The sequence below is a fragment of the Alligator mississippiensis genome, chromosome 6 (assembly GCF_030867095.1).
Source record: "Alligator mississippiensis isolate rAllMis1 chromosome 6, rAllMis1, whole genome shotgun sequence".
Lineage (NCBI taxonomy): Eukaryota > Metazoa > Chordata > Crocodylia > Alligatoridae > Alligator > Alligator mississippiensis.
Window position 1 is genome coordinate 65,701,922 of NC_081829.1, and position 6,678 is coordinate 65,708,599.

A 6,678-nucleotide genomic window follows, 5' to 3' on the forward strand; every position below is an offset into this window, starting at 1 on the left:
GCTGCCCCCGGCCTTGTCCCACTCCTGCAGGGGCAGGACGCCGCAGCCGGCACCTGCCCTGCCCGACAGCATCGCAGCCTCCCGCTGCTCCCTCGCCCGCCCGTGGCGCCATCAGCCCCGCTCCGCCACGCCACCCGCCTCGGACATGGCCACAGGGTCCCCGAGCCCCGGTCCCGGCCCGCGCCAGCCCCCCCTGCCGGGCGCCCGAGCCACGCCACCGCCCCGGGCGGCCGCACTCACCGGGCTGCAGGGCCGCCTCCCGCGGGGGCCCGGCGGCGGGCGGAGGCGGCGGGTGGGTGACGGTAGCCCCGGCCCGTGCGTCTCGCCCGGCGCTCGAGGGGGCAGGGCTCAGCCACGTGACGCGCATGTCATCCTGCGCAGCCATCTTCCGCCCGCCCCTCCTGCCCGGCGCTACGTACCTGGCGTGGGGAGTGCGTGCTGTGACGCGGCCTCGCGGGTACGTCACAGAGGGGCGCCCGCGCGGCGCACACCTGGGAGGAGGGGTGCCATGGGCCGGGCGGAACTGGAGCCTTCCCCCGGCTCCTCCAAGTCAGCGTCGTCATAGGCGCTCAGCATTAAGCGGCTACCTCACGGCCTGCTGGAGCCCAGCTGAGAGGCCTGGTCCCCTCCCCGCTTTGCAGCTCGTGACAGGAGCCCCGGAGTCCTGCTGTCACTTGTGCAAGGCCGCCGCAAGGGCCTCCCCCGTGAGAACCGCGGGGCGCAGGAGTGCACTTTTCTGCGCTTCCCCGCAGGTGGCAGCCGGGCGAAGGAGGCAGCAGGGGCTTCCAGGGGGAAAAAGAGCCAAAGAAAGGAAGCAGCCCAAATTATTCAGACATTTTAGACCTGGTAATAGATTTGTACAGAGCTATTTAAAGGTAAAACCTAAACCAGATTTCCTGTATGGGAAAGATAGTATCTAGCTCTGAAAACCCTGTTTGTTAGTGCGCAGGGTAGTGGCTTTCAACCCTTTTAGGCTCACGGCGCCCCTCAGAAAATGACAGTTATTTTTCACTATAAGGCACATCTACATGTGCACTTTAATGTGCATTAGGCTATTTTAATATGCATTAAGGTGTTACTTTTAAAAAGTGTGCTTTTGCTAATACAGATTAAATTAGGCTAATGCACATTAAGCGTCCTTTTAAAACCATGCTCTTTAGTTAATGTGCATGAAGGAAGGCTAATGCACATTTTCCTAGTACCTCACAACAAAGGGCTCCTATATACGTGTGGGGAGCCTGCTCCAACATGCTGGAAATCCAGCGTGTCAGAGCAGACTCAATCAAGTCTGAGGGAGCACGGAAATTGGTGCATTCTGGCAGTTTTTCACGTCACATGTATCAGCATCCCCATGCCAAAAAAAATGGCAATGGGATGCTTTGAAATAAAATGCATTCAACGAGGTTTAGTTCAAAGCACCCCACCGCCATTTTTTCAGTGCAGGGACACACAAGGACGCTGATACAAGTAATGCACAGGCACTTTTAATTAGTGCAGCTTGCTAATTCAAGCACCCAGTTTTGAATTTTACATCCCAGAGCATTTGTAAAAATTCCCGAAAGTACTAGATTTAATGTGCGTTAACTGAAGTGTGTTAATACACATGTAGACGTGCCCAGTGTGAATTCCACAGAGTTCACCTGCAGGGCTAGAACCTTTAGACCAGGGGGAGGCAACATTTTTTGGCTGGAGTGCTGGAAAAAACCACAATGTCTACCTTGGAAGGTGCCAGAGTGCCGGCATATCAGAAAAACAAATTGAGGGCGGAGGAGTACATAGCAGGACACACTGCATATTACTGTTATAAGGTCTCTATTGATATATATAATTAAACTATTGTTGTATGTAAATAAGGTTTTTAAAATGCTTAAGAAGCTTCATTTAAAATTAAATTAAAATGCAGATCCTACCAGTTTAGTGTGATCCTTGTCCTTGGCTTTTCCTTGCTGAGTTTTCCAGTACCCGGTTTGTATTTGGATACTTTAAGCTGCACACAGGCTTCTGAGTGATTGGTTATTAACTGGCTCTGAGAGGGACACAGGACTGCCTTCATGTGTGAAAATACTTGTTCACACAGGTATGTGGATCCAAATGCTGAAAGCATTGCAAACACAATTTTCTTCAAACTGTTACATTTCACTGGCAGGGATGTCCAGCAGGTCAGAATAGAGGGGTCATGGGATCCCTTTCAGTAGCTTCAAGTGCACTCAGCAGATCTTTAAACTCTGATGCCCACAATTCTGAGCTGCTTAACTCAATGAGCCGCATTTCAAAATCTTCAACACCCATCCACTGAAATACAGACAAATCCAAGTCGCTTTTGTTGAAGTTTTCTGGTTTAATTAGAAAAGAAAACATTTCATAGTTTCATAGACATTACGGCTGGAAGGGACCTCGGAAAATCAGTGAGTCCAGCTCCCTGCCCAAGGGGCAGCAAGTCAGCTGGGGTCATAGGATCCCAGCAAGATAAACATCCAATTTACTCTTGAAGGTGTTCAATGTAGGTGCTTGAACCACCTCCGATGACAGGCTATTCCAGACCTTGGGGGCTCAGAGAGTAAAGAAATTCTTCCTTATGTCCAGCCTGAAACGGTCTTGGAGGAGTTTATAACCGTTTGACCTCATCATCCCTTGGGGTGCTCTGGTGAACAAATGTTCCCCCAGATACTGGTGGTCACCCCTGATAAACTTATAGGTGGCCATCAGATCACTGCTGAGCCTGCACTTTTCCAGGCTAAAGAGCCCCAGGGCTCTCAGCCTGTTGTTGTAAGGTCTGGTTTCCTGACCTGATCATGCATGTGGCTCTTCTCTGGACTCTCTCAAGCTTCTGCACATCCTTTTTGAATCGTGGAGCCCAAAACTGGACACAGTACTCCAGTTGTGGCCTCACCAAGGCCGAGTACAAGGGGAGAACGACATCCCAGGATTTGCTTGAGACGCATCTATGGATGCAAGCCAGTGTTTTGGTCACTTTACTAGCTTCAGCATCACATTGCAGGCTCATGTTCATCTTGTGGTCAATGATGACCCCCAAGTCTCTTTCTTCCGTAGTGCTAGCCAGTGTAGCACTGCCAAGCCTGTAAGGATGCTGCAGGTTTTTCCTCCCAAGGTGGAGAACCTTGCATTTTTCTGTGTTAAACACCATCAGGTTCTTGTCCGCCAGTTTGCTGAGCCTGTCCAGGTCAGCCTGGATCGTCCCCCTGTTTTCTGGCGTGGATGCTTTGCCCCAAAGTTTGGTGCCATCGGCGAATTTGCCCAGTCTGCTTCTGACTCCGATGTCCATGTTATTAAATGAAGATGTTGAACAATATGGGTCCAAGGACAGAGCCTTGGGGGACCCCACTGGTCACAGGGCACCATGATGATTGATTTCCATCAATTACTACCCTCTGGGTCCGACCACAGAGCCAATTTCCCAGCCAGCGGATCATGGTGGACCCAAGGCCACAATTGGCCAGTTTCACCAAGAGGTGATCATGGGATACCAGATCGAAGGCTTTTTTGAAGTCAAGGTATATGACATCAATCTCTTCTCCCTTGTCCAGGTGATAGGTCACCTGGTTGTAGAAGGAAATGAGATTGGTCAAGCAAGACCTACCCACAACAAACCTGGGTAAGCCAAATTGAGCCAAATCACTGGAAATCTGGAAATCTGTCAGAAAATTCTGATTCCAGTTCTTGCATGTACATTCCAATCTCATCGACACTGACAGTGCAACATGTTGATAGCTCTTTTACATGTTGGAAGTAGTGGAAAGTTGAAGTTCGAATATTCCAAGAAAAAATTGCTAGTTTTGCAAGAAATGCCTTCCAGATTTCATAAAGATTCAGAACCATTTGCCTTGCACTCTGGAGACTGAGGTTGAGTTTGTTTAGGTGAGCAGTGATGTCAGCTAGGAACATGAGCTTACAAAGTCATTTGTCATCCTCCAGTTCAGGGTAACTTTGTCCTTTTTCTAACAAAAAGGCCTTGATTGCATGAAAACAGCTTACAAAGCACATCAAAACCTTGCCACAACTTAGCCACCAGATGTTGCTGTGAAGTGAAATGTCGTTATAAGCACTGTCCATTTCTTCTAACAGTGCTTGAAACTGTCTGTGAATCAAAGCAGATTGAGCAACAAGGAAAATTCACAATTCATACCATTGTATTCATCACATTACTAAGCTCTGAATTAGAAACTTTAGCGCACAAGTTTTCTTGATGGATGATACAATGAAATTTGACTGTCAGGTGGCCGATTTGATCTTCAAGTAACTTTACAAATCCCTTCTGTTTTCCGACCATGGTAGAAGCACCATCTGTTGTCACACAAAATATTTTTCTGACGTCGACTCCTCATTCTTCAAAATGGTTTACAAACATGTTTGCAATATCTTCCCCCTTTGTTGTGCCATGCAGAGGTTTTAAGCAACAAAGTTCTTCTCGGATTGCATCAGAAGCACAGTATCATGCAACAACTACCAAACGTGGAACGTTGTTTATATCTGCACTCTCAAGTGCAATGCTAAACACCACTGTGTCTTTTAATGTAGTTATCTGCTTATTGCTTATGTTTTCTGCCATTTCACACGTCTCAACTGTTCTGGCAGAGACAGGCAGTTCTTCTACTCTAGATAGGATCGTGTCTTTATTTGGCAAATCGTTGAACAAAACCTCTGAACTGCTGAGGAAAGCTTCTTTTATATATTCCCCATCTGTAAATGGCTTTCCATTTTTCGCAATGCACTGTGCAATTTTGTAACTTTCTTCTGCAGCTTGATTTTTACTTAAAAACACTGATTTGCTTTGTGTATCCTGCTACTGCCTTTTTGATTGATTCAATTCTGTCCACTTCGTCAAGAAAGGTTTGCTCGTGTTTCGTTTGAAAATGTCAAACACTTGATGTGCGACAAACAACACTTTCACAACATAAAGCACAAACAGCACGATCCTTCTTTTGAATAAATCCAAATTTGTCTGTCCAAGAAGGCTGAAATGACTGAACATGTAACTTTGGTTTCTTAGGAGCTGACATTTTGTCAAATGTACCCGTCAACTTCAGGGGGAAAAAATCATGAACGACAGCAGCACTGGACTGGGGCCGTCAGTGGCGCTGGGCTGGGATCAGGAAGGAATTTTATCTCATGATCAGAATGGTATGGACTGCTGGGGTATTTGCCTTTCATAGACATTAGGGCTGGAAGGGACCCCGGAGGATCATCAAGTCCAGCGCCCTGCCCCATGGGCAGGAAGTCAGCTGGGGTCATAGGATCCCAGCAAGATAAGCATCCAAATGTGTCTTGAAGGTGTTCAAAGTGGGTGCTTTGGCAGTCTATTCCAAACCTTGGGGGCTCGGACAGTAAAGAAGTTCTTCCTTATGTCCAGCGTGAATTGGTCGTGGCAGAGTTTGTGACTGTTCAATCTTGTCATCCCGTGGGGCGCTCTGGTGAACAGGTGTTCCCCGAGATCCTGATGAGTATGCCTGATAAACTTATAGGTAGCCACCAGATCACCCCGAGCCTGCGCTTTTCCAGGCTAAAGAGCCCCATAGCTCTCAGCCTATCATCGTAAGGTCTGGTTTCTTGACTTCTGATCATGCACGTGGCTCTTCTCTGGACTGTCTCAAGCTTCTCCACATCCTTTTTGAATTGTAGAGCCCAAAACTGGATGCAGTACTCCAGTTGTGGCCTCACCAAAGCCAAGTACAAAGGGAGAATGACGTCCCGGGATTTGCTTGAGAAGCATCTATGGATGCAAGCCAGCGTTTTACTCGCTTTACTAGCCACAGCATCACATTGAAGATTCATGTTCATCTCATGGGCAATCATGACCCCCAAGTCCCTTTCATCTGTCGTGCTAACCAGCGTACCACTGCTAAGCCTATAAGCATGCTGCAGGTTTTTCCTCCCAAGGTGGAGAACCTTGCATTTTTCAGTGCTGAACACCATCAGGTTCTTGTCCGCCCATTTCATGAGCCTGTCAAGATCTGCCTGGATCACCCTCCTGTCTTCAAGTGTGGATGCTTTACCTCAGAGTTTGGTGTCATCGGCAAATTTGGCCAGTCCGCTTCTGACACCGATGTTCACATCATTGATGAAGATGTTAAACAGTATAGGCCCTACGACAGAGCCTTGAGGGACCCCACTGGTCACCACACCCCAAGATGATTGGCTGCTGTCAACCACCACCCTCTGGGTCCTGACACAGAGCCAATGCCCTAGCCAGCAGATCGTAGTGAGATCAAGGCTGCAGTTATCCAGCTTTGCCAAGAGGTGATCATGGGATACCAGATCCAAGCCCTTTTTAAAGTCAAGATATACAACATCAATCTCTTCCCCCTTGTCCAGGTGATAGGTCACCTGGTCGTAAATGGAAATGAGATTGGTCAAGCAAGACCTACCCATAACAAACCCATGCTGGGTATCCCTCAGGATATTGCCATCAGCTAGTCTGTTAAGGATGGCCTCTTTGATAATCTTTTCCAAGACCTTCCCCAAGATAGAGGTCAGGCTGATGGGCCTGTAGTTTGCCAGACCTACTTTCCTCCCTTTCTTGAAGTTAGGCATCACATTGGCCTTCTTCCAATCTTCAGGCACTACACCAGCGCACCAGGAGTTCTCAAAGATCCGTGCTAGGGGCTGAGCTATGATGCTTGCCAGCTCCTTGAGTACCTTTGGGTGTAAACCGTCAAGGCC

At 48.3% G+C, this 6,678-nt stretch overlaps 1 protein-coding gene across 4 annotated transcripts in view; it reads right to left on the reverse strand.

Annotated features, from left to right (window-relative positions):
- SGMS1 (sphingomyelin synthase 1) overlaps positions 1-379 on the reverse strand; it is a 154,919-nt gene extending 154,540 nt beyond the window's left edge. For all 4 annotated transcript variants that reach the window (XM_014607847.3, XM_019484289.2, XM_019484290.2 and 1 more), the window contains exon 1: positions 241-379. The gene's annotated coding sequence lies outside the window, so the exon portion shown is untranslated. The remainder of the gene's footprint in view (positions 1-240) is intronic.
- Positions 380-6,678: the final 6,299 nt, after the last annotated feature.